Source organism: Uranotaenia lowii, chromosome 3 (assembly GCF_029784155.1).
Source record: "Uranotaenia lowii strain MFRU-FL chromosome 3, ASM2978415v1, whole genome shotgun sequence".
NCBI classification, from domain to species: domain Eukaryota; kingdom Metazoa; phylum Arthropoda; class Insecta; order Diptera; family Culicidae; genus Uranotaenia; species Uranotaenia lowii.
Genome location: NC_073693.1, coordinates 221567696 through 221587410, shown reverse-complemented (window position 1 = coordinate 221587410; position 19715 = coordinate 221567696). Strand labels below are relative to the sequence as shown.

Here is a 19715-nt window from a genome sequence, read left to right as displayed (position 1 = left end):
AAAACTGGTATGTCCGCTACTGCAGTGAAGGTTTCTCTGAGGGTTGAAAACTCGAGATCTTTGTTCAAGGTATCAAACTAAGGTTGTCAGAATTTTTTCAGCATGTATGCGGGCCAAACAAACCGGGCTATTTTTCTCTAAAAACCTGGTAAAATCCTGGCATTTGATTTCAAAATGGTCGACCAAAATCCTGGCAATATCCGGGCAAGTTTGGTCAAAACCTAGAAATTACTCATCGACAATCAAGAAAAAAGTCGAACAAAATTATTCTTTCCCCAAAATTTATCTACAGATCTTAAATCGTATTTTAGACTTTCAAAAAACCTTTCATGATTATTTTTATAAAAATGCTCAGAAAATTTCGTTTTGGACGCATAAATAAAAAAATGTATAAAACATTTTGTTTTTAAAAGTGTTATTTGAGAATACAAATGAGAATAAGCCCGGGCAAAATCCGGGCAAATTTTCCAATCAAATTCGGGTAAGCGGGCCAGACCGAACTTTTTTCCAATTTTTTTAATAAATATCCGGACAATCTGGCCACCTTATATTAAACTCATTTGGATTTCTAATCTGAATTTTTAATGATAACAGATTATGTGTTTTGAGCATTTAATCTTCATTCTGAAATTAGGTTCTGATATGTAACTTTGTAACAGTGGTTTTCAAATTGGTCCCTACCGCCCCCTGGGGGACGTTGAGAGCCTGAGAGGGGCGGTGAAAGAGCCCACTACTACCTATTTTGGTTGAATTTCTATTCAAATTTTTATAATGTACTATACTGAATCAATTTACCAACTCTTTTGTATGTTTGAAATATTTTGTATTCGATGGCATGTCATTTGAAAAAAAGGGGCTCGCCAAGGAATATTTAAATAAAGTAGTGCCGAAAGCCATATTGGATTTTTTTGGGACGCCACAAAAATGATTGTATCGAAAATTTATATGAGAATGATAGGAATTTCAAAGAAAAACACGTTTTAGAACGAAAATGAATTCTAATTTAATTTTGATTCTGTTGTAAGGCCTCTATTTCACTATGTTATGTAGTTTTTTAGTCCTTTGAAGATTGCAATATGTTTTTTTCTTATTTTAATTATAAATACTATGTCGCCTTGAAGCCAAAACGTGCAAAAGTGAAGCAAAAATCTGCTTTTCAAAGGTCTAGCTGGTAGATTTTGAGTGTTCAACTGATTGTCATGAATTGAATTCAATCGGTTTACCATATACAATTCTTGTGTAAAACAACTAACATCAATAAATGATTGTTAAATCAGTTTACTAAGGCTATGATCATTTAGTATCCGGGCACTTTATTTCGGTGATAGCTACGTTACTAGAGCTCGGATATGCAAAACTTTAGTAGCGTTGTGTTGGTTATGAAAAGGACTATCTTGCCTATTTTTGCCAGATTTTTAAGTTAACGTGTGTTTCAGATATTTACGATGCAAAAAGACATGGTAAAAATAATTTTGCACAAATTTGCTCCTTTTTTGCATTTTGCGCCTCGAAAATTCTTCATTGTTGACTTGAAAGCTCATGAACTGTTGATTTTTTCTAATTTTTTTTTGGCTCAAATGGTTAAGAAGTATAAGGAGCCACTTTAGGATGCTCACGATGTTCAAACCATGCATCGGAGTGGAACCCTTGATCTCAAATATGGGTAAAATACTACGGTTATTGAGAATAACTAGTAGTAGACCGCTTAACTATGCAGTAAATCCGTTTCTGGCTGGCAAAAAGTGTTGCCTGACTAGTAGACACCGAGTAAATTACTCATAATAAGCAGTTCCATGGATCGCAATCTGTGCAACCGGTTTTTATGCAATGTGACAGATGCGTCTGATGGACAAAGAAATTTATGATACAACCGAATTTAAGAAGTCAAATTTTTCGAGATGCCTTTTCATGAAAAGGTTCGAACCAGATTCCAATTGGTTTTTCCAAGTGAATTTGTTCAAAATATCATGGTTTTGCAAAGGTTTTGCTTCTTAGGTAAAAAAAAATAAATCAATACATGATGAAAAAAGTGTGCAAAGATAAAAAAGAGATTTTATGAAAAAGTTCGAGTATTTCTTAAAATCAGTGATAAATATATTTTTTTTATATTTTTACATTAAATATCATATTAACACCTTCATTTCCTCCATAGAAAGTTTTTCGATCAAATGAATGGTTTTTGAAATACACACGTTTGTAACTGCCCGGATACTAAATGATTATAGCCTTAAAATGCCAATAAAAGATTGTTGTTTTGTATAAAAATGTGTGTTTAGATCACTTTACTGTAATGAGGAGCTTAAACTGCATTAACTTAAAAATTTTCATGGAAAACTTTAAAATAATTTTAAAGTTTAGCAAATTTCAGTGGGGAAATTCCACTATTTTTTCGAACTTCGATATTCTATTTTATAGAAAAGTTATTCGAAAATGCAACTTTTTTGTACCGATCTTGAAGAGCAAGAATCTTTCTACAATAACATGTTTTTAAAGTGGCAAATTCCCAGCAGATTCCTCGAATTAACAAAGAAAAAGATAAATTTCTAGTAGAATAACAGATTTTTCGTGATTTTGACGTCTCAGCCTGCATCAATACTAGAGCAGGGCTGCCTTGACACTACCTTCTTTAAATATTCCTTGGGGGCTCGCCGAGAAAAATTGCCCCGGGTTTACCGAAGGCTTTTTTCATCCCTTATGTGAAGCAGGCGTTGGATTGAGAGGACGTGAAAAAATGTTCATCTCGTGTCAACATTATAAACTGTTATTTTCATTTTCGATATGAAATTAAATGTAAAGTGCTATTATAAGAAAAAGAAGTCTTGTAGTTGGATGTCTAAGGCCAGGAACCTGTGAACTTCAATACGGTCGACTTCCCGGAAGAATCTTCATTGTAAAAATGAAGGCACGCAGCTAAGTTTTCTTTAACTTTCAATTTATTAATAGAAGTTAATATTTCATAAGTTGCAATAAGAAAATCGACACGAACATTGGATTGTGGTAAAAAAAACCCATTTTTTTAAGTTAGAGGACAACATTTAAGTCGTTTGATCGGTAATTACGTTGTCATTAAGTTCCATATTGAACTATTTTCAATTTAATTATGTGATTTTGATAATGTTCCTGATTGAATCCTTCTCATAAAGATTTTAAATAGAAATAAAATAATGTTTATGTATGTTTTCGAACGGAATTTGCAATCAATCAACGTTTATATGTGTTTCAGAAAATTAAAAATCGGCCAAAATATAAATTTTTCTTTAACTTCTATCTTTGCAAGATCATAAATAGCTTAGCTTAGCTTAGCTTAGCTTGATTGACTACTCACATCCACCTGAATCAGTGAACCCGAAATGCTCTGTTACTATTTGGAAAAAAAAAGATCTTCATAGAAATGGTTTTTCCTTATTTAATTGTTGATTAGTGATATGATTGTTCATCTTTTATTGTTTGAAAATAAATGCATTTCGAATACCATGATCGCAGGCGTGGCTCAGTGGAACGAATTCCACATCGCCAATGGTTGCTACTCCGTGATTGACCGAGGCCACCAATTTTGTTCAAAGGTCAAATGAAAGGTGTCTGGGACTGACAGCACATTCACAATGCCCAAAACTGATGCTCTCTCTTTAATCATCAATAACGGCGCCGGCCACGTCCTAGTAGTCAAAAGATAGTTTGGAAAAGAGAGAAAGGGATTAAAGAAATAATTCGTGCTTTAGGACCGAGGTTACCTCTGCATCCTAGCAAATAATGTTTTGGGAGTGTGGGTTAAAGGATATGATCAGGGAACACTTTTGACCAGTGCGATCTAGTAAACCAAGAAAATCTGCTAAAACTGAAACCCTAATTTATTGCCTAATTGTTTGCATTTACATCACTTTTTTACATAGGTATTTTGTTAATCAAAATATTCAAAACAAATATTTATTTTCAAGGATTTCCTAAAAATATCTCGTATTTCTCATCAATTAAAAGGGCCATTATAAAAGAAATGTCTAATCGCTAAAATTCTTTAAAAGCCTTAATTTTTCAACTACTGTTCAACACATATTTGACTTTTTTTCTTGACTGTGTGAGCTTACTAATTTATATTTCCAAAATTAATGAATTTGTAGATACATATACTAATCACTCTCAACATGTCATGAAAATCTTTTTATTTTTCAATAAGCTCATCTGAACAAATAAATGTTGTTAGCAAATATATGGTGAATATTTTGGAAATGGTAAAATTATGCATTTAAATGTGAAGACTATTGATTCCAAATATTTTAATGTGATGTTTTTCGATTTGTAGGCTTAATCAGCTCTGAGAACTCAATTTTCTTGTGAAAAAAAACTTATTTTAGAAGGTTTCAATAAAATTTCAACGATAATAAAAACAATTATTTTTCATTTTTGTTGTGTTATATTGATTTTTGTCAAAGTTGTTAGTCCTATCTTCTTTACTACAATCTCATGCAAAAAGCAAATTACTTTTAAATAAAATCTTTAAAATGGTTAACCCTCCTATCAACTATGATCTACTCAAAACAAAAATAGGAACTAACGATAATAATATGCAAGAATGAATTTGCTAAGTTGGATCTCATTGGAATTTTTATAAAGAGGCAAAGTAAGAGAACCAATTTGGATAAAAAAAAAACAACACATTTGAAAGAATGCTTTTAAGAAATGGACCTTTAACAGACAACAGAAACAAGATCCGGCCGTGGCCCAGACACATTGAAAGAAAAAAAAACACTAGACCAAAATTGTTGATCCAATCCATCAAAAGTCTTGTGCCCATGCACCTCTACTAAGGCTCGCCAGCGTTCAAGTAATGAAAATATATAAAAACAGATACTTAGCTTCGATTTGTCGGAACTCCATTCCAAATATCCAATTTTGATTCATCCAGCTGAATGTACTGCTTCATTGTTTTGGTTGCCTTTCTTCGCTTTTCCTGTTCCTGTAGATCCCGGTCCATTGTAAATAATCACCGAAGTCGTTAAAAGACTTTATAATTTTTCAATTTGAAATTTTCACCATTTTGACAATCGAAAAAAAACGCTTCCTTTCAATTCTACCAAAGCCTGCTACTCCCTTCTATCTTTGCAAGATCATAAATAGTAAAATACTACAGTATAGAAATATGTTCAAGTATAGCAACTAAATAAAAGTTTGTCAATCACAAAAAATAGATGAAAAAAAAATAGTTAAATGTGATTAAAAATAGTTATAGTACCTGATTTGAAAAAAAATTAAAGAGAAGGTTAAATGAAAAAATGTACCAATTACATCCATATTTATGACTTTGCAATATCTTTTACTGATTCGTTGAGAATTTGGGGTAACTACTTTAACACTTTACCTGATACAAACACTGACCATACTGACTGGACACTCGATTCCGTTTGTTGGATATTTTTTCCAACAGTACGCAATATCGATTCTAGAGTGCGCATCGATCGATTTTATGAAATGCTATCCCAGTTAGAAAGTGCCACCCAATATTTAAAAAAAGGCAATTCCTACGATAAAATCGGGCGAAACTAGTACATTTTTCCTACAGGACATTTGTGTCGGAAAAATGGTAGGTTCGCCACCTACCGTCGGTATTGCGAACCTACAAAATTTGACGAAAAAAAATTAGCCAGAAAATGGTCAAAGTTTTCTTCGAAGTGTCCTGTCAGTGTGATCAGTGATACAACCATCGTACAAAAAATTTGCATCTTTTGATGAAATGGGAAAAAATGTACCAACGGTAAGGGATCTGTCAATTCTGTTGAAATCTTGTGCGTGTAGTAGTTTAGAGCTCCAAGAAAGTGCTTTGGTTTGCCTTTAGTGACCCTCCTGCTTCAACTACTACGACAACCTACACCCAACTCAACCATCTACCAGAGAAGTTCGGAACTTCACCAACAGAAAACCGCTACCAGTAGGACCTCAAAGATTGCGTACCTAAAGCACTACGCCAACCCACACCCTAACGACGAAAGAAGTTCGGAACTTCACCAACAGATGGCTGCTACCATTAGGGCCTGAAAGATGGCGTATTGTGGAGCATGATGGGGCGAAATAGGGATGACGTTACGGGACATACGCGGCTGAGAGGTCAATATCCGCCTTGAGACAGCTCATTCTGGTTCGCCATTGCTAAAGTCAACACTTCGACTTTTGGTGAAGACGTTAAATTCAAGTGGTCTGGAAGCAAAGTCCAGAACCGTGGTTTAGACTCCGTGCGTCCGTATCCGCGAGTCTGTCAAAACCGAGATATCCAGGACCCCGAAGTTTATGCTTAAAACTTTATGAAGCTTGCCAACCCGTTAGGCCTACATCTGGAGCGCATAAATCCCAAGGTAAACTGTGGGAATTGCCTCGGGGCCGGAACCAGTGGATCCTCTAGGCACTCATCCCACGCGGTCTGCCTACGGCGCTGAGTTGAGGGGTTTCTGAATAGTTGTCAGCTAGCCGAACCGTTTGTTACAAAAACGATCGAATCCTTTCCTTCATTCTACAAACCAATTTATTTACTTGGATGCAGAGGTAACCTCGGCCTCAAAGCACAACATTATTGTTTCATCCCTTTCTCTATTTTTTAATTTTTCATTTGACTACTAGAACGTGGCCGGCGCTGTTATTTATGTTCAAAGAGAGCATCGGTTTTGAACATTATGAATGTGCTGACATTCCCAGACACCATTCTTTCGACCTCAGGACAAAATTGATGGCCTCGGTCAATCACGGAGTAGTAACTATTGTGCATTGCATTGGTGATGTGGAACTTGTTCTACTGAGTCACGCCTGCGATCGTGAAATTCTTAATGTTTTTATTCTTAAATTTGGTAGGTAATGCATTTCGGGTTCAATGACACCAGATGGATGTGAGTAGTCAATCAATCGAAGCTAAGCTAATCTGCAAAACTTATATGGTCGGTTTGCGAAATTCGACATGACCCATTTCGCAACCACCCTACTGTACAGTTGTGAAATGGAGGAATATTGTTCATCAGGTTATGTAGTGAGACGGAAACCATGTAAATCAATAATAACTACTGTACAGTTATAAACATTATTCGTTAGGATTGTCTAGATAAGATTGATCCAACGTTTTAAATTCGAATCTTATTACGAGATAAAGCTCAATTAATCTTTAGAAAATTTCATTAATATTATCCCCCATGATAACATTATACAAGCTAAATAAGTTACTTAAAATTATGTTGGGATATGAAACGGTAATAGTTAAACTGAATCATTTTTGAATTTTTTCAATGAAGTTCATACGGAATTTAAAATTATGACCTTACTAAATACATAGTATCCATCACATTTATTCAAACAAACTATTCATGAACGGGATATTATCCCCGATCATTAATTGATATGAGCAAACCAACAACAGAAAAACCCCAAATCGGCAGACACGCCAAATTGCAGATTTATCGAATTAACACTTTTCTATTTCTGTCCCCACTCGCATGTTGGCTAACCCAATTAAACCACCTGTTGCCGATTTGCACCGCGGCCGGTTAATGACTAACAAATCGGGCAATATATTCGGCGCAAAGTGAAACAGGTATGTATGTATTGATTTTTTTTTTATATAACTTATATCAAAAGTGACTAAACTATTGATCTTTAAATTTTACAAATATTTTTATCGATATTTCAATAATTATTTTAATATTTTTTATCATGTTTGAAAAAAGATGACCTACATTTTCAAAGTTATTGTTGTTGAACAAAACAATTTCAATCTAGGTAGGTACTTGACCTACTCTAGACCACTTCGACAAGTAGAGAAATCTTTTTTTGGAAATAATCACACTAATTGATGGCACATTGTAATGAAAATTGGCATGCGACCTGAGGAGGGACCGTCTCGATTGGTTTTGGATAATGCATTACCGACATTTTCATTTGCTTCCACTTGTACCTGTCCCACACTGAGTCAGTAAATCACGTAAACATTTTATGCAAAACTGTTATACATCTCGCCCTACTCGGATATTTCATCCCAAACACCAAAGGTTTCCTGACTTGCACCAGTGTTTGCACCAGGGTTTGTGTATAGTTCAGCGCACTTCTAAATTTAAAGTCAATTCACTTCAGTGGCAACTTAAATGCCACCGTCATAATATTCCTGGCCGCGGTGATCCAAGAATAATGTAGGTAACGTCATTGCAAGTGCAACTAGTTTTTATTCTTCCTTTTTTTCAATTACACTTTGATCGTAGACGGCTTTCGCTAAGTGGAATTTAATGAACATACATATTGTGAACTAACATGCCTCATCTAAATAGTCAAATCGATTTACAGATTATATGCAGTTCTTTCTCAACCGTTTAGATTTTCCGAGCTGAGGGGATGGTTTTTCCGAATGACAGTGATTATTTCCCGACAGCCCGACAGCTTCTTCGCTATTCACTTTCATATAAAGTTTCATATCATCAGCATAAATTAGCACATTTGACTGCTTGAGAAGACAAGTTATATCATTTACGTATAAAATAAATAATAAGGGGCCGAGATGGGAGCCTTGAGGCACACCGTTACTTCTGGTGTGCCTCAAGGCTCCCATCTCGGCCCCTTATTATTTATTTTATACGTAAATAAATAATAAATAATAAGGGGCCGAGATGGGAGCCTTGAGGCACACCGTTACTTCTGGTGTGCCTCAAGGCTCCCATCTCGGCCCCTTATTATTTATTTTATACGTAAATGATATAACTTGTCTTCTCAAGCAGTCAAATGTGCTAATTTATGCTGATGATATGAAACTTTATATGAAAGTGAATAGCGAAGAAGACTTTAGAATCTTTCAAAACGAAGTTAATGTATTTAACAAATGGTGCATTAAAAGTCTGCTCAAACTTAACGTGGCAAAATGTTCAAATATTGTATTTACCAGAAGAAAATGTCAGTCATATGAAATTGTCAAATTGGGAGATGATCCTGTCGAGAGAGTCAACAAGATTAGAGACCTTGGAGTTATATTGGACTCAAAACTTACCTTTGTAGATCACTATAACTCAATAATCCAGAAATCAAACGGTATGTTAGCATTTATAAAACGTTTCAGTTATAATTTTAAAGACCCATACACAATAAAAACATTGTACACAGCTTATGTTAGATCTATTCTTGAGTATTGTAGCGTTGTGTGGTCGCCTTTTCAAATTTTACATAAAAACCGTTTGGAATCAGTCCAGAAACAATTTGTTCTATTCGCTTTACGAAATTTAGGATGGTCTCAGAACCAATTACCTAGCTATGAATCACGTTGCCTGCTTATAAACATGGAAACATTAAGTGTAAGAAGAGAGTTTGCTGCAATCTGTTTTGTAAACGACATAATTAATCAGCGCGTTCAGTCTGCTTATCTACTAAATCAATTAAACTTTTATTGTCCTTGCCGTCATTTAAGAACAAGAAATCTTTTCATTATAACCTCTACTCGAACTGATTATGGAAAATATAGTCCTGTTAATTGTTTAATGTATAGTTATAATAAACATTATGAGAATATAGACTTAACTATGTCAAAACAGCAGCTGAAAAAAGGTTTTTACGGTAACAGGCACCGAAGAACCTGACTTTGTAAATGTAAAGAAAAATTATTATTATTATTATGCTTATTTGAACATTGTAATCTCTAGGTTTAAGTTATTATATATATGTAGCCTACACTGTTTGGCGGAATAAATAAATAAATTTTAATCAAACATGAGGTGACACCACTATGGTCGAATAGAAATTTTATTGAAAATCGTAGCTTGAGGCGCTCCTCCACAAAAACAGCCGTTGAGTGCAACCATTTTCGACCGGTGTACATCTTTTCAGGGACCAAAGTGAAACAGGGAAATGTCTATTTTCTCGACACAGTTTCTCTATCTCGCTGCCGACTGTTTGTTTTTGTTGTTGTTGATGTTGATACCGATGCTGTTGTTGTGGTGGAGTTGCTATTTTTATAATCTTTCTCACATATTATACATACTAGACGAATTTCTTTTCAGAAACCGGCGATAGCTTCTCTGCCGGTCGTAGCAAAACGTTATGGCTGCAAGGTTTCGATAAAAAGTCGTTTCATATTTGCAGTTAGGAATTATTTATTTGTAGCACAGACTGATGATAATTTGGACACATCTGTTATGTAGTTACTTACTTGTGAAAAATCAGCATATAGCATTGAAACGATATCGACTATTTTAGACCAACCAATATATATATTTTTTTATGTTTAGTGCTGTTCAAATTGAAAGACACAAACACAAATCAACAAAAAGTTCAATGCCGCATAGTAGATTCTTTTTTCTAACACTTTATTTGAATTGGCTCATACCTTCAGGTTTGTCATGGTAACCTTAACCGCAAATTGTTGTCAGCAATATCAAACCGATAGAGTACCGCGTATAAGCAATAATGATTGGATATCAGACGAGAAAATATACAAATAAAATCTCGGCTCAGGTCCAACCTATTAAACCTGAGTTTAAGGCTTACCTTTGGGATAATCGAAAAGAGCCACTGACCCAACTCATCCGCTTCCTATTGCGCTGCCAGTTGACAAGAGAGTTCCTTCGTACCAAGAATTAAAATTCGTTGAAGTTCGTGTCGCTTTCCATCGCCCCTACCTTTGCCAGAGAGTCTGCCCTCGCATTGCCATTATCGAACAATGCCATACAACATCCAACATCTTTCCCAGAGATATGAAGTGTTCATTTGGAACGCGATGAAAGCACATTGGTAGCACACTGAAGTGTGCGGAAATATGCGCTTCATCGAGTGTGAACAAAATTCACGAAGTGTGCGGCAGAATTCACCAAGTGTGCAGAAATGTTCATCAGATGTGCGTTCCATCTTTGATTTTCGATTTACTGGGATTCAATGGTGAATGGAGGTTACATGAGGCGCTTCGGTATTCCACGATTTTCTTGATGCATAGACAAATAAAACTGGACAGAAGAGTTGTCGTAGTCTGGGATGTAAACATGAGTGGGATTTACCTGCATGGACATGAAAACATAGTATATAGACTCTGAAGTAGTCTTTCAAAATTTACAATCACCAATGGGTTCATGACCTCACACCTGATGAGGAACCGGATTGATAATAAATTTAATCGATCTTTCAGAGGTTAGATGTAGTATGCCTTCCAATATTTAAAGACTCATGTTATGAGTTGAGGGCATACAGCCCAAGGCGATGCGAAGACAACGATATTGGATACGCTCGAGGTTGATGAGGAGAATTTTAGCAGCTGACTGGAATCAGAAGCTACCATATTCCATCACTAAGAAAATATTTGTTCGATGCAGTAGATCTTCTGGATGGGCTCCCCACCAGGTGCCAGTGATGGATTGGAGAATATTGATTCTTTGTTGGCATTTTCCTTTCGATACTCAATGTGGGTTCTCCAGGTACACTTGAAATCAAACCAAAGCTAAGATACTTAAAACACCTCGATTAAGTGATCGTTCTGCCTATGCGGTTAAGGTTAGGTTGAGCAGGTCTTTGTTTCTTGAAGAAAACAACCATCTCCATTTTCTTTGGAGAAAACTCAATCCCAAGCACTAAAGCACAAGTTGACAATCTTTTTTTTTACGGATTGCATTCCAAGGCACGGCGATCCACCGCATCTCCCCAGTATGCTACTCTGTGTCCATGGGTGCAATTGGTCGACTTTAGATACTATGTATCCCTACGCCATAACGTCCATCTGAGGCCTCTGACCTGGCTGTATCCGTTATGGGAATTTCAAGTCAAAACTCCAGGATATATACCCTGGCTCTTGTTACGATTCAAGACTAAGGGCTTCTCCTCTGACCACTCGAGGTCCGACCTTTACTCGTAACTCGAGACTCGCTTGGTTTCCACGACTATCGTGCCTCTGTTCGAGACCACTGCAAAAACCAAAGACCAATGACCTCTCTTCTGACCTATTCTTCTAAAAAATTAAGAAGAATATGAGGCAAAACACCTAAAATTTTAATTTTTTTATCGAAACATATCAGTAAAAATAAATATCAGGTAAAATAAAGAAAAAAAAATCTCCTCATTTTCATTACATACAAACGCCTTGCACAATAATAATGTTTGTTATTATGTTAACTTTCCAAGTAATGGTCACTGCACAAAAAAACAGCTAATTTCGTCAAAACGGGCTCACCGTGCTTAGAGAGGACAGAGAAGCTTTATGATAAACATTTCAGAATTTTACCTGGGCAGTAAACGTATTAATACCGGGTATTATTATATCTTTTCACTGTTCAATCATTACTATGGAAATTTCCGTTAGTTTATACATTCTTTTCCCTTTTCTCTCCCTATCTTTAAAAAAATCTTTTAAAAACTGTAGTTGCTTAAATTGGACCAATCGACGATACAGAGTTTCATTATTGAATTTCCATCCCAATTTCTAACTTAGACTTTAAATTCGTATTGAAACATTTTCAATTGATTGTATTAAAATTTCATCCTTATTGAAGTAAATATCCTGATATCAGCATATCATTTTCCAAATGATTCTTCTCAAATCATCATAAAACGATCTCAAAGTTGAGTTGCTAGTACCATTGAGTGACGTTTTTGCTGTAATGACAGCTTGCCAAATCTGGCCAAAACAACACGGGATGGTCGTGGGATCGAATGAACGGCGAAATTCATTTTTTGTAGACACTGTTTTTGGTATAGTTCGGACGCCATTGTCTTATTTGTAACGAAAACTATCGTTTTTTGTTTTAGCTGCAAATACCCTGCCAAATCGTAAATTTTCCTGCAAATTTGGCAAAAACCAATTTAAAATTGGCTGAAACATTTCCCCGAGCCGTTGCCAAGTAAAATTTTTTACCTGGGATTTGACCGGAGTCAGCCTTGACATACACACTAAGATTGCAATTATTCCGCTCGGGATCATCATCCTCTGAATTACGGGAAAACAGCTCAAAATGACACTTGAATGTTCAAAAATAAGAAGTTTTCCTGAGGCACGTGGAGATTGCTAAACGATTCTCGAAGAACTTCATTTCTCCTGAAATTTGAAGGAATTCTTTTTCGAATATTCAAGAACTAGAGCAGCGATTTCCTGTAATACGTAACACGTGAAAAAATTTCACTGTCATGTGGTTCGAGCATTGATCGGCAAAAACGATTGTTCCCAGTGATTAGTCTCGACAGTTGCAACCGCAGAAGCAGCTAAAAATCGTGCGGCAACATTCATCGGCAAAGTGTCCCCAATTTCGGCGCGGACTTGGCAGTACAGTGTGAGGCCCAAAATTTTATTTTCAGGACCGCTGCTGGTCCTGACGCCTACGAGACGCCTGATTTATAAAATCCAGTATCGATGATATCAGAAACATAAATATGTTGCTAGAGCAGGTAAATATTAAATTAAATAACATAAAGTTCACCTAAAATTCATGTGTGACCATTTTTTTCCTTTTGGTTTCCAGGTGAAATATGCTTCAAATTGGAAACAACACCGAAAAAGTTGCCCAGGCTGGAGAAAAAGTTCATTCCGGGGAAATAAAAACAGTGCCGATCAGCCGTCAAAAACAATGGGCATTCCTTCAACTGACTTTATAGTTTAGTGTACAGCGAAAATTGAATAAATATTTTCATTTTTTATTTAAAAAAGTTTTAATCATTGCTGAAAAATTTCCGAATTCTTTAAAAATGGTGGATGGAAGCCGATTCGAGCCCACAGGAACACTTCCAAATTCCCTGTAAATTGAACCTTCAGGTGAATTTGACAGTTGTTTTCCTGAGCGTTTTTGCCGTCCTGAAATCGTCCTGTAATTTCAGCTGTTGAAAATACAGGACGAAGTCGTTCCGATCACAGGAGAAAAATTTAAGTGTGTAGGTTTCATCGTCCATCAGAAGACACTCGTCGAACTTGGTCAGCACCTGGTCGTATAGCTTCCCAGCACGGATTTTGGCCACACTATTCTGTTTTATGGTCCGGTTTGGCTGTTTGCAGTCTTCCTTCCCGAAGTCGATTTCTCGTCACGGTAATATGGGCAGCACCGAATTTTCTGGCCAAATCCCGTTCCAACAGATTGGAATTCCTCTTAATCGTCTTCAAAATCTTACCACGCAGTTTCCGGTTGACAATTCCACTCCGACGATTGGCTTGAGGCTTCCAAATCGTCGTCAATGTTTCCTTATACCGTTTGATAACGCGCCATACAAATGCAGACCAAAATTTTTTCGGCTTCCGTGTTGATTGTTTGCAAAGTACATTCGATTTGCGGAATGTCAAAAATACATACGTGAAGCTGACAAAGTTCCCGACACGTGGGTGCCAAAAACTTTCAAATCCGTCCACCAGGAGGGCCACAATATTAGCAAAAGTTCGTTCCAATTATAAATGAAGCAATCTTTAAAATGGGTAAAAGGGCACAATAAAATTTTTGAAATTGAATTCGTACTTTATGGGTGGCTTCAAATGTTTTTTTTTACATTTACTAAACTTTTTTTGCTTGGCCAGCCTTTGCAAAGGGTGATACGGTCAAAATTTGGTCAAGGGAAAACGCGTGTAAATCGGTGAAATCGTTTATTTAAAAAAACAAAATAAATTTCTTTTTCAAGGTTAATTAGTATAAAATTCAGGAAAAATATTCAGTTAGGCTTCCGCTTTTCCAAATCCGAATTGCCGGGCCTTACGCTTAACCCCTGCCATCAGATTTTGTACAGCCACCTTGTCCACCTTCTTCGCCGCAGAAAGCCAGTTTGCCTTGAACTGCTGCTCGTCCTCAGCAGTTTTTTTTGGTCTTCTTTAGGTTCCGCTTGACAATAGCCCAGTATTTCTCAATTGGGCGGAGCTCTGGCGTGTTGGGAGGGTTCTTGTCCTTGGGAACCATCTGCACGTTGTTGGCGCCGTACCACTCCATGGCCTTTTTACCGTGATGGCAAGATGCCAAGTCCGGCCAAAACAGTACGGAACAACCGTGTTTCTTCAGGAAAGGCAGCAGACGTTTATTCAAACACTCTTTCACGTAAATTTCTTGGTTGACAGTCCCGGAAGCTATGAAAATGCTGCTTTTCAAGCCACAGGTACAGATGGCTTGCCAAACCAGATATTTCTTCGCGAACTTTGACAGTTTCATGTGCTTGAAAATATCTGCTACCTTTCCCCTTCCTTTTGCCGTATAATACTCCTGTCCCGGAAGCTGCTTGTAGTCGGCTTTGACGTAGGTTTCGTCGTCCATTACAACGCAGTCAAACTTCGTCAACATCGTCGTGTACAGCCTCCGTGATCGCGCTTTGGCCGTCGTATTTTGTTTATCATCGCGATTTGGAGTCACTACCTTCTTGTATCTCGATAGTCCGGCTCGTTTTTTGGCTCGATGCACGGTTATAGACGATACACCCAGCTTATTTGCGGCATCTCGTAGAGAGAGGTTAGGGTTTCGCTTGAAACTACTGGCAACTCTCTTAGTCGTCTCAGCGGCTTCCGGTTTTCGATTTCCCCCCAATCCAGACTTCCTGGCTGTCGACAAACGTTCCCCAAATACTTGAATTACATTTTTAACGGTTGATTTGGCAACTTTTAGCTATTTTGTCAGCTTTGCGTGCGAGTAGCTCGGATTTTCGCGATTCGCGAGCAAAATTTTGATACGCTGCTCTTCTTCCTTGGACAACTGGGCCACTCTAGGCTGACTGTGAAGAGGATCTGCGATTGCTTCGCCTCCTATATATAGTCAGTCAGTGAGCCTAGCAATAGTCTATCCGATCAGTTTTGAGCTTTCTACACAAATTGCCTTCAGCTTACATTCTTCACCACCTTTTCACTTCTTCTACGAAGCGTACTCGTTTCATCTATCCAGCTATACTCTTCACAATATTTTAAACATTTCTACCTTAGAAGTTTATCTCGCCGCAATGTCATTAAAATAATATAATCAACATCAAAATAGGAGCAACATTCTACACACACACCTTCAAAATGAGGAGTGTTCAGCAGCCGAATTCCGGTACTTGAAGAAAATCACCAAAAATCTCTTCTAGAAAAGAAATTCTTAAATTGTCGTTCTCTTCAAAAAAATGTCTTTTCTTCTTGGCTGATTCCGAAAAAGTAAAGAGAAAGAAAAAAAAACAAATGTAAGAGAAGAAAAAAGTATAGTTCACCTATTCACCGCTAGACGTCTTCGACGTTTGTTGTCGGGTAGACTTTTCAAAACGACTTATTGTTGGCACCGTCTTTCTCCCATGTTAGTTTGTTTCCCGATATTGAGCATGGATAAAACATATCGTTGAGTGTTGAAGGCATAATTGGACATTTTGAAAAATGCAGCTAGAAAGTTACGTGTTTGTAAACAATCGGATGTGTTGAACAGCGACGATGTTAATAATTTTACCACAGAATTAGACAAGTACATTCGAAAGTGTCATACTTATTGATTTAGATTAATTAGGTTTAATCGATTACTTTAGCCAAGATATCGCAATATTGTAAAAACTTGTAAATGTACAGGAATTGTTGTGGTTCTTTCATCCTTCAATGGGATAGCGTTAAATGGTTGATTCAATAAGTTAATAAACTTCTTAGTCAAACATTTTGGCATTCGAAAGAGTTATTCAAATTTCCATCCGAAATATCAAATGGATTACTAATATCTCTCAAATATTGACGATGCCGAGGTAGTTCGATTTTTTCTTGGCGTTTATACCACTTCTTTTTTGCATAGTAATATTATACAAGCATTTGCTCCATTATTTTCAAGTTTTATTAGGTATTAACGTTTAATTTAACAAAAATCCTCACTGAAAAGAAATGTCTTTTAAAATCTCCGAAGCAAAAATGCCGAAGAAATTAAAAATCTCGTTTTCTATTTCAAACGTCAAAAAATGTCTTCTTTGAATTGACCGGAATGTCAATCTAAGAAAATTTCGCAACGAAAAAAATCCGAAGAGATTGAAAATCATGTTTTCTTTTTTAAACGTCAAAAAATGTCTTCTTTAAATTCACCGGAATTCCAAGATAAGAAAATTTTAAAAATGTCTTCAATAATTTCTTTTCTTTCACGACATTTTTTGCCCGGAATTCGGCTGCAGGTTTTTTAAATGCAAAATTGAAAGAAAAACGTCAAGTTAATATTCACTAAATTATTACCGTATCACCCTTTATGAAGCCATCTCCTTGAGCAAGCAGCGGTTCGTAAAAAGGCAGAACGACAGATTTTTGTTTACTACCAGAAAGATATTCTGTCGCCAAATGACAGAATCAACGGTGAAGATCAACCAATTTACCTATTGGGAATTACCCTACGGCATGCCGTCAAACCGTTAAAACGTGGTCATTTTGGTTTCAGCAGGTGGTTTTTCTGCAGGCATTTTTTACTTGACTTTACTGTCTTGAGTATATTCGAAGTCTGATTTGGATGTTCTGAAGCGCCATCTTCTTTTTCTTCTTCTTCTAACACCAACATGGCCAATACTTGTATGCACTCTTGAAAATGATGAACTTGAGTTCTTCATTTTTCTTTTCAGCATAGCCTATGATACATAGAACATGCATTCCAGATACTACTACGACCATGCCATTTTACATCACATGTTGTAAAACGCAAAAGATACAGGAATAAAGGAGGAATGAACCGTTGAGTTCCCTTACAAACGCTTCATATGATTGTATTATAGAATTTGGTTATGTGGTGATTATGCAAAGGAATTTTCAAAGTTGAAAAATTAAAAAAAAAACATTAAAAAATGGATTGATCTCACCTGAGGCTTTGAATCGAAGCTCTTGTTCCTTCTAACTGCGATTTTCATTAATTGTAATCCTTAATTTCATGAAGATGTAGAATTTTTCGGGACAGCTGTCAAACACGTCTTCAAGCAAACTATGTTTACTTAGATTATCTTTGGATGTTCTGAAGCGCCATCTATCTAAAAACTGGTATAAAATACCTCAATGCGGGCCTCGGAAAATATATTTCGCAAACTTTGACGGCAAGGGGTTAAACTCAAGGACAAAAAAGTAAAACAGTTCCAATGAACTATCAAAAAGTGATTTTTTAAACACATTAAGAGTCGCGAAGAAATCTAAGCCGAGAAACACCAAAATTAGGTGTTCTAAATCTTTAAATTCGCTGGACGAAATTTGGGAAATTTAGTATTTATGAGTTGAAACTGTTGTGTTCAATATTTTAGAATAACGTTTCATTATAAGATACATAGCATTTGAGTTATGCTTTTAAGAGGATCACATTCGCGACAAGCGAAAAACAGGAAAGCTCGGTAATTGAATAAATTTAAAAGATGAAAAAACGCTCGAATTTTATTGTAAAACTGATTCTAATTTATCAATATCACCATCATACAAAACACAGTACTCCTGTATGCAATAAAAAGGCCGAATCGGTAATAGAATCATCAAAATAAAACTCAACGATATCGTCAGTATCATCAAACGCGATTCAAAATTATAACATGACAACATTTACCTTCAAGATTGTTTGCTGATAAGTAGGTACGCGTATTGATATAACTACAATATTTTGCCGGCTTCCTGAGCACGTTTCACTTCACATATCCCCCCGAAAGTCAAAATTCACTCGACTCTCCACTAGCTATGTAGGTAGACATCAACACTCGAAATCCTCTCGTCGACGCGGTCCCGCAAAACAAGACATTAACTTTTTGGCTAATAGTCGAAATCGTTGTTTTTCCTCTCGGTCCACCGTCGTCCCTTTTTTTCCCACCGGCACTAACGGCCGGTTTCTACTTTGGCTCGTTTCACGACGAAAAACTGCCCCGATCCGGTTGTTCGGACTGCTCCGGCTGCTTCTGTCGCGCCACACTCAAACTCAACAGCCAACGAGAACGTTCGTGTCGGGTCGGGCCTGTGGAAGTGAGATGAAAATTCGGAAAAATTCTCGGCACCCGCACTATCTCTACTACGACTGCTGGCTAGCTAGCTCTGGGCTAGTGGAAGCGAGTGCGCGGGAGAGATTTTCCTCGGCTAGTAGGAATCACCATCCCCCAGATAGCATATCCGCAAATTTCGATGAGCCGATGTGTTGTGGGTGTTTTGGTATTGGTGAAATATTTGCTCTGGTATTTTTTCCTTCTAGCGAACTTTAGCACTGTTGTATGTTGATTTCAAATGCCGCAGATAATATTGCCTTAGAATTTCGAAATCCCAGTCACAACATTTTTTCGAAGCTGCAAATTTTGAAACTTGGAATTTTTACATTCGCGGAGCACTTCCTGTGGGGCGATTCCGAACGAATTTATCTCGACACTAATGTGAGCTGAAGCAGCCACGTTCACATTGACAAACATTCGTCCTCGAGAAGACGAGATTTGCCAAATTTCCCATTCGTAGATCTGTAGATTGATTAATTGCTAACCATTTTCTTCTGACACTGTGCAAATTATTCACTTCGATTTGTGCAAATTCACTTCCAATATGCTTGAATACCTCGATCGTCGACGATCCACTTGAAAGAAAGGTGAAATCCAACCGATGTGCAGGATCTTGAGAAAAAAAAACGTACGACAATCGGACACTGAAACCCGTAGAGATATTTAAAGTTGAAAATGCAGATTTAAAGTCGTGTGACCAACAAACACTCAGCGATGGCAAAGATCCAGAATGAAAAGAAAATCCCGAGCAGGGAAAAAGAGTGAATGGTGCACAGGCAGACACCCACTAAGAAGAGCACCCGCACGCACGAAGAAAGAGCACACGCACCCGAAACGAGCCAACCGACCGAACGCGACGA

At 36.9% G+C, this 19715-nt stretch overlaps 1 protein-coding gene across 3 annotated transcripts in view; it reads right to left on the bottom strand.

Annotated features, from left to right (window-relative positions):
* LOC129755186 (uncharacterized) overlaps positions 1 to 19715 on the bottom strand; it is a 47087-nt gene extending 27372 nt beyond the window's left edge. For 2 of the 3 annotated variants that reach the window (XM_055751556.1, XM_055751555.1), the window contains exon 1: positions 18432 to 19715. The gene's annotated coding sequence lies outside the window, so the exon portion shown is untranslated. The remainder of the gene's footprint in view (positions 1 to 18431) is intronic. The other variant, XM_055751554.1, reaches the window with a different exon arrangement.